The sequence below is a fragment of the Athene noctua genome, chromosome 1, assembly GCF_965140245.1.
Source record: "Athene noctua chromosome 1, bAthNoc1.hap1.1, whole genome shotgun sequence".
NCBI lineage: Eukaryota > Metazoa > Chordata > Aves > Strigiformes > Strigidae > Athene > Athene noctua.
This window is the reverse complement of record NC_134037.1, coordinates 185,332,981-185,349,500: the sequence shown is the minus strand read 5'-3', so window position 1 is coordinate 185,349,500 and position 16,520 is coordinate 185,332,981.

Below are 16,520 nucleotides of genomic sequence, written 5' to 3'. Positions count from 1 at the left end.
GAAAAAGAAAAAGAAAAAGAAAAAGAAAAAGAAAAAGAAAAAGAAAAAGAAAAAGAAAAAGAAAAAGAAAAAGAAAAAAAGAAAAAGAAAAAGAAAAAGAAAAAGAAAAAGAAAAAGAAAAAGAAAAAGAAAAAGAAAAAGAAAAAGAAAAAGAAAAAGAAAAAGAAAAAGAAAAAGAAAAAGAAAATAAAAAGAGAAACAAAAAAGAAAAAGAAATTATCTTTTCTTTTGCTAATTTATTTTGATAATTTCTGGAATAAATTATCTTTCATACCTGGTTTTGTTAATTATATTTTTTAATAAGGAAAATGTCTGGCTGTATTTCAGTGGAAATACTGCAGTCATAAGGAATTGCCATGAAAATACACATCTCTGAAATTGTCCTTATCCTTCTCTACTATGACAATGTCCTACATAATTCAGTGTGTTCAAACAGAAGGGTACCTCTAATTTAGTATTAAGATATCCTTTGAACATGACTCAGAAATATGTTCTTTAATGTAGAGATATGTTTGAACACACAGTAAGGATGTATTAGTTGTCTTTTTCAATTAAAAATCTGAACATATGGAAAATTATCTGGATGCTTTCATTATTAAAATAATGGCAGTTCTTTGCATGAATTTTTGGCTTTCCAGTTAGAGCTGAACAGAATAAGGCTTTTCTTGTTGAAAAACTTTGAGATTGTTAAACTTTTCTTATTCTGAGACTGAAAAAAAAGAAACATTAAGTCTTTCAAATATATATTTTATCAGTAATCAATTTCTTTAAAAATTTCTTATGAAACAACAAATCTTGCTTTCAGTCTTTTTTTTTTAATTATTTTTATGTTCTTATATATCAGCCAGTAAGACAAGTTAATAGCTATCACTTTTGCTGAAATTGATTCTTAAGAGTCAAAACAAATTAAGAAGCAGGCTAAATATGTACTATTATTGGAAACAAATAAAACTTCTTACAGAGCCAGATTTTCATAGAAGTTTAGTAACTCTTTCCCTATTGCATATAAAATTATTTTCATTTGGCAGAAAAAGGCAAATGTTTATTAAGGGTGAGACCTTGGGAAAAATTCTGAAGAACCATTCCTCATACACATTATGGCTAAATCAGCTGCAATATATACTGTTTTACAAGACCAACAAAAGATCTGTGTTACCATGTGGTAGACATTAATTTCTTTCTTTATACATCACTTCTATGTTTGGGGTTCAAATGATGTTAAAAATACCAAATCTCTTACTCAGGTGTCTTTGGCAAAGTAATTTGTGTTAAAACAGGAAAAAAAAGAATCCTCTCATAACGTGCTCATTAATGAGACTAAATTTATTGCTGTGTAAGAAATTAACACAGAAAGATTGTATTGCCTTTTACCCAATTAAAAGAAACAAAGGTTTTCTCTTGTTTTAAAGTCAATTCATTGCTGCTTCTATTTTTGTTCCTAATGAAGTTCCCAATTAGTCAGGCCTATTGCACCATGAACTTGCACCATAAATTTACCAGCAATTTTCTACTACATATTTCTAAGATACCTTTGCAGACATGCTTCTTGCTATTTCACAGCATTTCAGAGAGCCCTTGTGTTTATTACCAACCCATAGAGGATGCTTCTCTTGATTGCCATACAACTGTTGGAGGGACACAACCTACTCTGAGGAATGCTATGATAAGTTGGGTATTTGTTTAAGTATTCTCATACCTCGTTTGTTTGAAAACCCACTCCCAATAAATGACTTCTTATGAGCCTCTTGTCTTGAAATCATCCTTAATGCAATTAAAGCCAAGTTGAAATGCAAAAAACTCATGTATTTGCTAGACGTAAAGTGAGGAAAATAATTTTAAAAACTTACAGAAGAAAAAGAGGAAGAAAAATAAATTGAAGGAAAAATTCATCTTGATTTTTTTTAACCTCAAATTTAAAATGAAAATATTCTCTCTCCCTGAAATCAGTTAGTTTGCTGAGAATGTTTTCCTGACAGTCATCCAATCAGGAATTCCTCCTTCAGTTTACTCAATCTCAAATTGCTCTTACTGGAAAAAGCACTTTCTTGAAGTATGTTCATTTTGTAGCTCTTCATCATAGCTGAACTGTCTAGGGCATATAGGTACATTTATTCTTTCGTATTAATATTTCCTCTTTATAATTATTTCCTCCCTATTCAAAGACAGGCTTGACACTTTTCTTAACAATTTAAGGACTGTATCACCTCTCAGGAGATACATAAATACAACTTATTCAGACCAGGTGCCTTCTCGTGTAGCATTCATTAATTAGCAATTCCTTTATTCAGCAAAAGTCAACCTTTCCTTTGCCTTGGTGACTTAAAGTGCACATTTACTTGTGAAGTGTGTCCATACACACTGTGTGTCCATGTCCATGTTCATTTATATCACCCTGAGACTTCACAGAATCTTTGTATTAACAGCCAAATGAGATAAAATCATAAAACTCATTACTGTTTTTTTACCAAGATCAAATATGATGGCAATTGGCTAAAAAAAATATAACTGTGAAAAGTCTGACCCCTCTTATATCTTCCAGTGGGACTACTGTAATATTTTCATATAGTCTTCAATGATTAATTACCTTATTGTTTCTCTTGCACTCAGGATGCTACATTAGCTATTTCTTATATGCTTTCATAATCTGTATAAACAATTCATAAGAATTGTATGCCATATGTGTATTTTGGTTCTTTTTGGATCATTGTAATATTTGGCTACAATTTTTTGTATGGTCTTCTGTTCAAATGCAACAGGTTTGCTGAGCAGCTGGACAACGCCTAGGTCAATGATTTTTTACCATCTTAATCAGTCACTCGTACTGTTCCTTTTGGATACAGACTTCTCCATCTAAACATTTTTTCTTTCATATGCATCTGCTGCTGAAATCAGTATTTCTCATTTAATCTACTTTATTGTAACATTATCTTGTCTTTCTTCCAGCATCTTGCTTCATTCTTTTCTGCATTCTGGGAAAATCTTACATTTTTATCAAGTCCAAAGAGAAACTGATTTGAATCAGAACAGTCTTTTGCCAGTTTGTGGTTATGATTCCCACTGTATATTTTTACTGTTTTAGGGATTTCATGAACCATACAAAATTACTCTTCCAGTTGTGTATTGCATTCTTCAGACTTCCACCTTCACAGCAGCTGCTGTTAGCTGTTGCTCCACAACGGTCATTTTCTTCTTGTCCATCTGTATTTACTTAGACACTTTTGTTTATCACTCAGTTGCTCTACTGTTATTACAATGTGCTGTTCTTAATGGATGATTATGAAAAACTGCAAATCAGTGAACTGTAGCACCGTTGCATTTTTATTAGAGCAAAAAAGGAAACAAATGAATAAACAAATAAAAAACTTGCCAACAAAGAAACAAAGGGATCTTTTGTTACATCTGTAATGCTAAATAAAAGAGACAAGTCACATGAATCATGTTCAAGTTCATGTCCACACCACTTATAGCTAGCACCATCTAAAGCAGACTGGCCGTATTCACATCACCTAGCACCCCACTCCAAACTCCACATAATGCACTTATGACATGGAGGCAGAATAATTGTTTTCTGTTTTCCAGCTCCAAATATAGTATGAGTGTTAAGGTGCAGCATCAAGAGAAATGATTTTAACACATGAACCAGTGTATTTGGGGACACGGATGGAGATCATGGTGAGATGGCTGCAAATGCAGAGTCTTCTGGGACAGAGTTGGAGGACTGCAGAGACTACTGCAAATCTAGCACAGGAGGCAAATCTAGCACAGTTTAGTCCCTCAGCAGCAGCTCGTGGTTTGAACTGGAAATGTGTTGGCACAGCCAAATGGAATCTGCCCGAGTGGGGAGAGAGATGGACAAGACTTTGGCAGACCAGGCAGTAAGGGACCAAGCCCTTGAGTTCACTTACTGGCCTGCTTTTGTTTACCTGTGTAGGCAGGACCCTTGTCAGACTCTTTGTTCTGACTCTTGGTTCAAAGTAGAAAATTACTTTTTCTTAAAGGCATCACTTATTAGTGGGCTACAAGGACAACCTCCCTCTCAGTGCTGTCTCTCTCTGGACCCATGTGTCTTCCACTACTCTATGCTGTGGCCCAGCCTGTGCCTAGCAGCAAAGAATATCTAGACTATTTCTTAGCCTTGTGGCTTTTTGTAACATTCAAAATGTAAGACTATGGTTATGACCATTTCTCAGGCTGTATCAGATCTGCTTTCCAGATGAACTTTATAACCCTGCAGCTATATGAGTATGGTTGAAACAACACATTATGAATATGTATGTAACAACACAATCCACCAGTTCTCCCTGAACACATATCTTTACAGCTCTGGATAATAACATGTTCTGGAAGAGACATTCATTACTTTTTTATATTTTGTAATGGTCTAGGGTTCCTTGTTTAGTGTAAAGAATAATTCTGAGACGTTCTGGGGCAAAAATTCTCACTATTTAATGCTCAAAGAATTTGAGATATTTAAATTCGATCTAGTGAATTGTCACTTTTAGAACTACATACATCCAGCTCTCAGCATCTTTTTCACCAGTGTGAAAAGTCTTGGATTTTCTAATGAATTTGGGCCTCCTGGCTGTATTAGAGCTACTGGATGTGTTGTAGCATATTAGCTATACGACCTTTTTGTGGGGTGATGACATGAATATGACTGGGTTGAATATTTTCAACAATTGTTATACATCCTTGATAGATTTGAGTTTTTACTTTCTTGACCTTAGGTACAGATTATTGCAGCTGTAACAATGAAGTTGTCTTTGCTGTATTTGTTGTAGTCAGCACGTTAACTCGAGAAATGTGTGACCAAAAAAGAATGTAGGAAATTAGTTATTGCTACTAACCACAAATGTCAATATGCCAACCGATTACATTGTGAAAATGGAGAGCTGTAGTGTTTAGTTACATGTACATTTACACTTCATGTTTCTGTTCAGTCCAGGGTTATATTTTAATCCCAAAGTTATCTTAAAAAGATCAAGTCCATTGCTCAGAAGTTTAAGTATCCATAGATTGTTTCCTATGTGGGTTTTATTATGATATTTAAAAGATAAATAAACCTATTTTACCCCAAACATAAACAACTTTTTTTCTGTGCTTCTTTAAGAAAAGCAACTACGGCAAATGGAAACACACAGTTCCTTAGTGTGAAAAGTAATTTTTTTTTAACCTAACCAACATCAGCAGGATAAAGAAAAGATGTTAAAAGCATGTTTAACTTTACTTCTAAGAGTGTCTGGAATCATAAAAACTCAGAGACCCACTTCTTTCCTCCATTCACTCCTGTTATGTCAAGGCTACAGCAAAACACTCACAAACCATCACCTGAACTGTTCTTGAAAATGTGTCTTAGTGTTTTTCAATATTTACTTGGTGGTTCATTGTGTTGCAAGTGTCCTTGAAATTCAGCTATGTGACAGTGGTATGAACTATGTGGAAGTGGTTCAGGATCAGAAATAAAATGCTGTTAAATTAACTGCTGCCTGTGCAATTAGCCTGCAGGTAATTTATTTTATTGAAGCTGATTTTTTTTTTTTTTAATATATTAAATTTTTTAAGCCAGGCTCTGTCACAGGTGCCCCCAAAGCCAGATTCTCTCTTGGCAGAAAGACAGCAGTATCTGTGAAGTTTAACCACATTCTGGCAGTCATATCACACAGATCCCCATGAATAAATAAAGAAGCTGTGGTTTCCCCTTCATGAAAAACTCCTTTCCCTTTCATGAGGTGAGTGAGGTCTAATCCATTTAATTATTAAAACTGGCCTACTTTTTGTCTTGGTTGCTGTGTAAAGTCTTTTTTTTTTTTTTTTTTTTCACTAGATCCAAGCAGCCCAGACAGAAAATGTGCAGAAGATAATATATGGCAAAGTGAATTTTTAAAGAGACTTGTAGTGTGAATTTGGTTAATACAGTTCCTCATTGTCTGGAAAAAATGAGTTTCTATTTTTAAGAATGAAAATAAGCCCTGTAACTACAGACAGTGCCAAGATTGTCTTCATCTTAATAGGTTTATATATCTTGCATAGTTTGCAGGCCCAACCTTTCTCAGATTTCAGAGAATTTGTGGTCTTACACAGTGACATCAGGTTATACTACTTTTGTAAATTTGTCTACAAAACAAAGGTCTAACTGCATTAAGCTGATAGGGAGTTACAGTTATGTCTTTAATTTATTTGTTGATATTTAAGACACCATTCTTTTCAGTAAGATTTTTATTTAATATTCTGATCACTAAGATCTCTCTCTTTAAGGACATGTTAATGAAATGCATTACAAAAATATCTAATCTTCTTTAAAAGCATAAAGACCAAACTACTGAAGCTTTCCTCTTTCCCATATAAGGGGCAAGCGCTCAAATTTAGTCTCTGCATAAAATGCCCTATGGTCCGGCAATGTTACTGGGAATTTATATGTTCAAAGCCTGATATTCAAAAAGAATGATTAACAAAGAAAGCTCAACTATTATTTACACATTCAGTACTGCTGTTACTACATACTGTTACATGTATGTTACATTGTCTTTACATTCAATGTGCATCGTTTTCATGGAAACTGCATTTCTATTATGCTTGTAATATACTGCAATATTACATAGGTTTTTAAATGTAATTTTCCTGCTTACCTTTATTAAATACTTAAACCCTAATTTCAGGCTGGTTCTTCAAAAGGGAAAAGTATGGGGAAACACTACATGCTAATACAGGGAAAATGATGAGATGAAACTCCTTTTTCAAGGACTTTGACATAAACACTCCTGCAGGGCTGAGTGTTTGCATTGCTGAACTCTTCCTGTTCCTGAAAAAGCTAAGGAACTTGATGTGCAGTGAAACACACTGCTCAGGTTCTCCTTGGAGCCATAAATGAATTGCCTAAACTGAAACTCAGTAATTGTAACTTTTTTTTCCAAAAAAACCCACAATAAAATACTGCACACAGTAACACAACCAGATGTCCCATAGGTGAGTAATTATTTAACTCTGATGAACCTGTATTCTATTCTATTTTATATTTCCATTATACACACCATATATTTCTTCTGATATACACTTTAGATCCCAATAATTATCTTTACAATGAAATAAATACACAACTTCCTCCAGTTCCTTCTTTTTCTTCCTCAGTGAGTTAGTTGTTTACAGAGACCTGTGTTTGTGGGCAGTTCCTCTACTAAGCTACCCATGTACAATTAATGATTTTTCTTCCTTTTTTTTTTTTTTTTCCTTTTCCTCAGATTATTTCTATCTCATAGTGTCATGATAGCTAGGAGATCTGCCTAAACTCCCTTAGCAACCTTCTTTGCTGCATCATTCTCTATCTCTATACTGGGGTAAGGTAAACTTCTTTCCAGAAAGACAAATTCAAGAACATGGAGTATGACTTTTCTACATCCCAAAATACTATTTTAATAAGACCTAAATTTGAAACCCAGATAGTAATTCAATAACTATGATAATATGCCAGACAAATTTGTGCATGCACAAAACAAGTCAGAGGTATGAACACTTGACATTTAGGGCAGATTTTTCTCTATACATCATTTATCATCTTCTCATACTTAACAGTTACACACTTTATTTAAGTAGGGAGCATTTCAGAAGAGAACCAACACTGGAATTATCACATATTATTCAGTTGTCACTGAGAGGAAGAACAGTGAAGGCCCCAAGATGTGTTCTCTGCATAATAGGATCCCATGTCACAGCCACTGAGAGAGCTAGTCATTGTTAATTGGTCATTACTGATCATGGGAATAGTCCTAAAAGGGTTTGGGATTAATTGGTATCATCTACAGTACAGTGGAAGAGAGAAAATTAGAAATCAGTTTCTGGACAAAGGATTCAGCATTATGTTAGTCACTTTTTTATTATAAACCACTAAGTCTATAGATTGATGAGACAATCTTTGATGTTGAAAACTGAACACTAAATTGTAGAAATTGATTGGATTGATTTTAGGGAAAAGTTTACAAGATTTGAAGATTTTTTTTTTTTTTTTTTTTTTCCTTAATTCCCTCTGTAGTCAGGATGGACTTAGACTATTAATAAGACTAATCTTTAGAGTAAGATGCAATGCTGCTCTCTTAGGTTTCAAAAATTGCTTTGGTTTAGACCAAAACTGGTAACACTGGAGTCCACAATCATCAGTTTTAGTAACAATGGGGAAAAAGGGAATTTGGAAAGTATGTCTGGTTTATTAGCATGTTTTCTTCTTTGTAAGCAGCAGATTTTTAGGGAATGAGACACAGAAACCATACCTGTGCAAACCTTTTCTGGTTTCCAGTGAGATTTCCAATTTGAATCAAGATTACATTGATTACTTCTTTGGTTTAAGTTTATTAATTTCTATGATACTTATTCAGATTTCTGTTTCTATAGGCTCAAGGGAAGCAGCATCTTATCTCATTATGAGATTCAAATTTAGAATGCTGAATACTTTTTAATAAGAATTGAATGCCACAAAAGACTTTATTTTGATGGGTTCTCACAGCTTTTACATTGCCCTTTTTCCTTCATTAAAAAATCCTTTGAATACTTTTCACTTTGAGTTTAGCTGCAATATAAAATACTTTTATACCTTTTTTTTTTTTTCCAGAGAAATTATTTAGAAGTATTTATTGAGCTTTTCTTAGCAAGATTGTTTTGTTTTAGGAAATGGGCTTAGACTGATATTCATCTAGGAAAATGTGGGGATTTGGGGTTCCTTTTTAATCCTCTTCAAAATAATTTTCATTATTATTGTAACTTATTTTTATGCAAAAAAACCCCCCACAGCTACCAAGTGGAACACCACTTTTTGTTTGTTTGTTTGGTATAACTGATTCCTGCCTGAGCACACTGTTTCTTGTATGAAAATGCTTACACACCTTCCAAACAAACCCTTCACTTGAGGGTGCAGAGGCCAGGGCTGATAGCGAAACAGTATGATGAAACACACATCTTCTGGGCAGTTACCTGAAGTCGAGCCGTATCTGTGGAGCTCTCTGAATGATTAAGAGTTAATATTCTACAAATCATGGGTATTTGGGGATTTAAAAATAGTGTGTCATGCCATTATTTCTAAACAAGGCAAAAAAGGCTGATTTAGATAACTGTGAGCCATGTACTCTTAACAGCAATCCTCAAAAAATGCCAGGAAAGGCTTAAGGCTAGAATGAGCAAGTAATTAAGGAGTGTTAATGAAATGTTAATGATTATGCATCTATATATTAATTAATAAGTATATATATATAATTTTTAATTTTAAATAAATCTGGATAAATTTAATTTTTTTTTTTTAAATGTTCTTTACAGGAGGAGAACAAGAGTTCCTGTAAAGGTCCTTACAAAAGCACCTTCAGCTAAAATAGGTGAGACTTACCCAGCACCTGATCTTCTGTTCATGTCTTAAAATCTAGCTGGACTGTAGTCCTACTACTCCAGAATGTGCATGACCCATCTTTGTTGAATATCTTAATCTACATTCAAGAAGTCTCTTAATTAGCAAAGTACAAGAGACTGTCCTAAACAACAATTTCTCCATCTGCAGGAACAGTTTCTACTGACCATTAACGAATGTGTTATCTGTGCACAATCTGATCAATTTGCAGCAGAAAGCACCTAAGAGGAGGGGCACATAGGAGCCAGATTCTCCACCCAGGATATCAATCAAAACTTTTAAGAATATCAGGCACAGCAAGAGCTGCTGGAGGAATATTCAGGACAGTCTAAAAGTCCCACAAGGAGTACTCCTTCACTGATAAGTCAAATACTTTATTGTGAAGGTGGCTAGGGTTTCAGCCACCTGGTTTCAAGCCAGTGTGTTGTCTTATCTATGAAAATTACTAGCAGAGGACTTCCTGATAACCTAGGGAATTAATAACTTAGAGGTGAACACACAGGCAAAGCCTTGATACCTAGCTGCATCACAGTTATGAGTAAAGAACAAACTTGAATTTTGTACTTAAAATTTAAGTTCTATACTTCTTGCCATAGTGCAGCCAATGGTATTGCCATAATGCAATTAATTCTGTGAGTCATCGTACTGAGTCCAGCCTGAAAATTCTGATAAGAGCATTTTTACACAAAATCAATGCAGTTTAGAATAAGTGCATTAAAATCTAACAAACAAAGCTCTTTTAATGATAGATTACCAGCTTTCATTTAGAAATTATTGTATTTTGAGAACATCTATTATGATTACACACAGATTCATGTTTATATTACACACTAACTTGGTCAATATTTTTATCAATACTTTTGAAGTAAATATTTGCTGGTAAATTTTATATAAATGTTGGAGGAGAAGTATATAAAGAAGAAGGTAGCTTAGTTATATAAGCATATTTGATCATGCACTAAAGTAAGCTCATCTGAACAAATTGCGTTTTAAATAGAGCTTTGATGTGATTAGCAATTCCATGTTTAAGAAGACTAAAATTTCAATCTTTGTAATATAATTTTATTCTGATTCAGAACAAAGTCAAGATATTTCAAAGCTTCAAGATAAAGTTAATTGCCACTGCCTTCCCAGTTCCAAGAAACTATTGACTGCCTCAGCAATCCAAACAGCAGCTGTAGCTGGAAGGGAAGCTAAGAACTGGTAATTTCAAGGCTCTTAATATCCTCCCCTTCTGAAAACTTTCAAGGAGATATATTGGAAGCCTGAGCTCTTCAACGGCCTGCCAAACTGAAGAACCAGGCAGAGGTGGCAAGAATTTCTGAAATATATCAAGGATTTTGTCAACAGCATAGTCTTGTAGAAGGTTTCAATATTGATCAAACGACAAACTCCAACAAAAGGTTCTTTTTTGAAATGTTAATGAAGATTGATGCAAGGCCAGACATCAAGAGAGGGAATAATCTGAACAAATTTAGACATCTACAACATAGGCACCTGCCTATGCAGGTGGATGTCTAGATTCAGTTTGTGATCACTGGGAAGAGGTGACCAGATGCATCATATCAATCAGACACTTCTATAGTGTGATTTAGATGTTTAAGGCAGAAATCTAGAATCAGTCAGGTCGTGCTTCTGAACCATGGACAAAAGCTCATATTTTAAAAAGAGCTGTTATATGATAAATTGAAAATGTTTAATATTCTTGATCAATGATTAACAGGGTACAAGATATATATCTGAAGTGTTCTAACAGAGAGAAATGAGATTTCCTGAGTGCACTACATGGGAATTTCTTGGAAGAACAAATCAGAGCAAAAAACTTCTTTGGCATTATGGAGATCCATATATGGATACTATGGTCTTTTCTGTTCTGAAGTTCCTGTCTCAAAAGGATGTTGAAAAATAGGATTGAGTTCAAAAAAGAAACACATCAATATTTTATTGTTTGCACTGTTAAGGTGGTTTCACATCACTTGTAATATTGGACCTTAATGTGACAATCCTATGTAAAAGAGGTGTAGTGAGAGTTCACTGTAAGTTTCTGGATCTATTTATTGACTATAGAAGCTTCAGTGAGTTTACCTCAGCTATTAAGCTTTTATTGTAAACATCCCAGTTAGGGAATAAATAAATTTGTCTATTAACACTGATTTTTGTCTACAGTTGATTGTTACCAATCTCAGACCATAGTTAATATGTGTGATTCTACCAGCATTGGGGCTATAGCTACTAACGAAGAGATAAACAAAAAGACCTTGTACAAATCTTGTGAGCTTTTGCCTATCAAATTGTCTATGTGCCTGTAACAATAAAATACTGTTAAAAATTAATATTCAGTCACCAAAAGTGACAGAGCATTGTAGATCAAACCAAACAATACAACCAACCATATAAACAATGAAAATATTGTATCAAAACAAAGAAAACACAAGTTTATCTTATCTAATCTTACTTAACAAGAGTTAATTGAGGTATTTTGAAAATATGTATTTTTTATATTGAACATGGATTGAATACTTACCTGATATTTTTTTTGCTGTCAAGCAGCTAAATAACTGCTTTTTGTTGGACTGCTTTTTGTTTGTTCCTCTTTGAGCTCATTGTCAGCTCGTCTAAGAAACTGTCTTTGGTGTCAAATGTAACAACATCTTCCTTTCTCATTGTCCTTGGGTTTTTGAGTCTCTGGGGTTTTTTTTGCTGGTTTTATTAAACAGGGGGTCATTATCCCTGACACCAGGAAGATTATAGTTATATTCAGTAATACAATACATAATAAATCCATCTGGATAATTTTCTCCTTCAAAATATACCTTCCATGCCAACTCTGGAACAGTTTTTACATTTTGTTTTCAAAATATTTCATTCTACCCTGCATCATGCCTTCTTATTGGTCAACCTGTATGTGAAAAGAAGTGTAACCTAGCAGCTAGATTATTTACTCTTCTTTAAAATCATTAGGCTGGATCTTTGAACCAACAGGATTCATGTGTTTTGTTAAGCTTCACTTTCACAACTTCTGGTTTTCAGTGTGGAATTTAGACTGTTGATTAAAGTCACACTGAAAGAGTCACTCTGTTTTTTCTTTTTCTATGGAATGACTAAGTTTTATGTTAATAAAAATATACACATTTGTTATTGATGCATTAGTTTATCCTTTCATAATTCTAGGAGTGGAGAAAGAAACTGAAGTTTATTGCATTAAAACCTCTCTACCTGAGAATTAGAGGATTATAATCTTTTGACTATAACAAATTATATGTCAGCCTCCAGAAACCATAGGTCTCCATGTAGTTATATTAAGAATTCTGTCGTTGTAATTTATTAATATCTAGAAAAACTACTAATCAGAATATGATGAATTGTAATTTCAGTATATGTGATGACACTAATGTGTGATTTTATTGCTTTTATAGGTAGGTGTTTCAAATGCAAATAGTATATCAAAAGTATCTTCTTATTCCTGTCTTCTGTCCCTTCTGCACCTTCCTTTCATGTTTACTGTAAGTAGAGATAACACTAATAAGACATAACAATATGTGGTAGACTGATTCCTAGAAGACTTTTTATTTGCATAGCATGAAAAGATTTAGAATAATTTCAATTCTACTCTGGAGGTATGAGAGTGTGGACAGCTTGTGTCAGGATTTGAGGGTCTGAGATAAGAAAAGGAGTTGCACCTGTAGTTTTAACTGAATAAGGAAGAACTTAAAAATCAACTTTAAATGCTGGAGAAGGCACTCAGGTGACGAGCATCCTAAAATATTTTTTTTTTTGCCATCTCTACTGATCTGTTCTAAATATGAGGTATTAATCAAGATTAATTTATTTCATGTCAAACTCCAGAATTCTGCAATGTTGTTAGTCTACCACTTGAACAAACTATTTATTAGTTACTCATTTCTGCTGTCTTTTGTCAGCAGTATTTGAGTACTTTTTTCTTAATCTACACTTTTCCAATAACCTTATTACAATAATACATTGGTGTTTTCTAATTAAATAATACTCCAGATTCCTCATTCTCTTCCATTCTATCTATAATAATATTTTTATTGCATTTTTTGCTACAGTTCATCCTTATCATATAATGCAGTATTTATAGACACTCAACATAACCTGTTATCTACTATCACCTGTTTTGCATTGCTCTGAAGAGTTTACAAGCAAAGGCAAGAGACAACCACAGTCACCACAAGGAGGTCTAGAAATATGAGACAATAACAAGGTAGTATTATTCTGGATGATAAAGCACCACAGGGTTTTCTGCAGTGTAGACATCTGTATCTGAACTGGTCTCCCAAGACCCTTTTATAATAAAAAAGAGGAAAAAGAAGTGTTTGAGCATGACTCGTCTTATCCTAAGGCATATGTCAAAACCAAATCAAATTAATGACGCTGTAATTTTTTTTCCATTGATTATAAAGAAAATTTACAGTAAGTAGCTCAGTTGTAAAGATTAGTAATTGACTGAAATTAAATCCTATCACTTCTGTTCAATTGTTGACAAGTCTATCAGAGACTAGCAAAGATGTTTTAAAGACATGGAATAGACAGTAAGCTGGTTTTGTGGAAACTTACACATATATCTAATTGCTGCATAGAAGACAGTATCTGTGTTTTGGGCTGAAATATTCCTAAAAGGATGTTGAAACCCAGGCCAGAGACAGAAAGTTATTTTATTGTTACAGGATGGGGAAACAAATATTTAGGAAACATCATACTTAATCTTGAAAAATCTAGCTGTTTAAGGAATAGAATGATGGAGTATTGATAACAAAAATCTTACTAAAATCTTTGTGAAAAACCATGAAACTATTTATGGAAAAGTATAGTAAAAAAAAAAAAAAAAGATCATGAGAAAATGGAAAGAAAATCAGAGGAGGGAAAGGAAAAAAAAAAAATAAGCAGTTTGGAAACTTTTAGCATGAATTTGATTCTTACTACAGAGGTAGCTAGGAATCATTATAAACCAGAGAAAATTGAGTACGTGAAATGAAGAAAATCTCTGAAGAAAAACAGGTTTGAGAAGGAAAGAAGGTATGAAACTTCAACAACATTTGTTAGAGGCTGGAATTTATATCTTCTTGTTTTAGACCAGAGCTATTCAAATTAGAACCCTTACATAGGGATTCAGTGGAAATAAACCAGCATTTTTATTTGGTTGATATACTTAAGATGTCTAAGATAAGTTATATTATATATATGACAATTTTTGGTAATGACTGACAGTGTAGAAAACCATACAGTAGATACCAGAAGTTAAACAAGTTGTAAACTGTTCTTTGAGGAAAAGACATGGAAGAAAATATTAGAAGTATAATACAAATGCTTTCTTATAAACCCAGTAAGGCGTTTGTAATTCTCTCTCCAGTGAAAGCTGTTTGATGGTTAAGTACCACTCTTTATAAAGCTAACAAAATCATAAATAAATAAGAACAAAACTAGAACATGTTTTGATGAAATACTATCCCTTCTCTTTGATACTACACTCTGACAAATATAAATGGAAAAAAATGAAACAAGCAAATAAAAAGCTTTCAGCTGAATGTTTGGTTTGGTTGTGGGTTTGTCTGGGTTTGTTGGTGGTTGTTTGTTTTTTTTTTTTCTCCTGTTCTCTAAATCAAGAGTGTTGTTTTTCTCCGCTCTTTCATTTGGGGATTTTGTTTCCTGCTACTGACTGTAAGAAGACTTAATGGTATATATACAAACTACTTTTCCCCTAACATTTAAGAAAAAAAACCAACACTCTAGAGCTCTGGTAGGAAATTTTTATAAAGCATTTGAAGAAATGAGAAAGGCTTTGAATAAAGCAAGACATTTGTAAAACTTCAGGATTTGATAGATTGTAAAATAAAAGCATATTCAGGCTCAGGGAGTTATTAGAAGATCTAAGAAATCGTGCTGGCAAAAATTCTGTAGCTGTATTAATCACCATACATCAGCAGAAAAGACATGGAATAAGATAAGAATAAATAAGAAAAGGGCCAAATCTTTTGCAATACCTACTTTAATTAATGATGAATCTACTGCTGGTTCACATATACAAAAAAATGATATGTTAGGTGGGAGGTCTGCTAATTTTGGTGATACCTACAGATAGATTTTATCTGTATCAGAAGACCTTTTATTACGTGATTTTTTTTTTTTTTTCAGATTATTTCTGTTTTTCCTTTTGAAATATGCAATTACATTTTGGAGGGCTGGTATGAGACTGCTAGTACTATAGTATAGGTCTTCTGGTTAATTAATTTTTTACATATTTAATCATGGAATAATATTTTCTGTATAACTAAATCAAGCTGTGTTTCCTATGACACAAATTTTTTGTGACATTATATAGGTCAGTTAAAAGCAGAAACAGTTGATAGATTTCTATAGCATTTTTTAAGTTCTTTTAAAATTCTCTCAGTTTCCTCAAGAAAGGTTTGTCTGTTTTGGCTAGATTAATCTATCCTTTTTCAGAAGTGCACCCATATATGTGTTTATCATGCAGCTGTTATGATATTAAAAAAAAAATTAGAAGCAAGGATCCTGAATTTTTAAACTACTTGAATATTATACAGCACTTAATTTGGGTTTCATAGGAAAAATAAGATCTTGCTTCCTCCTTGTCAGAAAGTCTTTGTGCTTTCATTTTTTTGGATAACCTTGCTGTTCACTGAGCACCCAGGGAACCTTGAAGCTAATCCCTGTGAGAGGAGGAGACTGGATAGTGTTCCTGTTACCCTTCGACCTTCACCTGATCAACTGCTTTGCCTGTGAAAGATAGCCAGGATATATATTACTGTTAACCCAAGGCATCACAGAAGTCCTAAATTCCTCCTCATAAATTGTCAAGGTAGAGCGCAGACAACACTATAATAATAATAATATTTGTTGCTTAATGTATTTTTGTCATTATTTTTCTCTCAAGTAATTATTTCAGTATTCTTCTATTCAGGGTACAATTCAGTCATGGTGTGGGTAAAGGCTTCCTATAGTTGCCCAGCTGCTTCTCTGGCAAATGAGATAAATTATGTTTCTTGATGGGCTGTGAAAAAGTGGGAGGAATGTATTCCTTTCCCCTGAACTCCCCTTTGGCAAATCTGTTATTTTAAGTGTATGTGAATTTGCATCAGCAATGTTTCAGATAAATACTTGA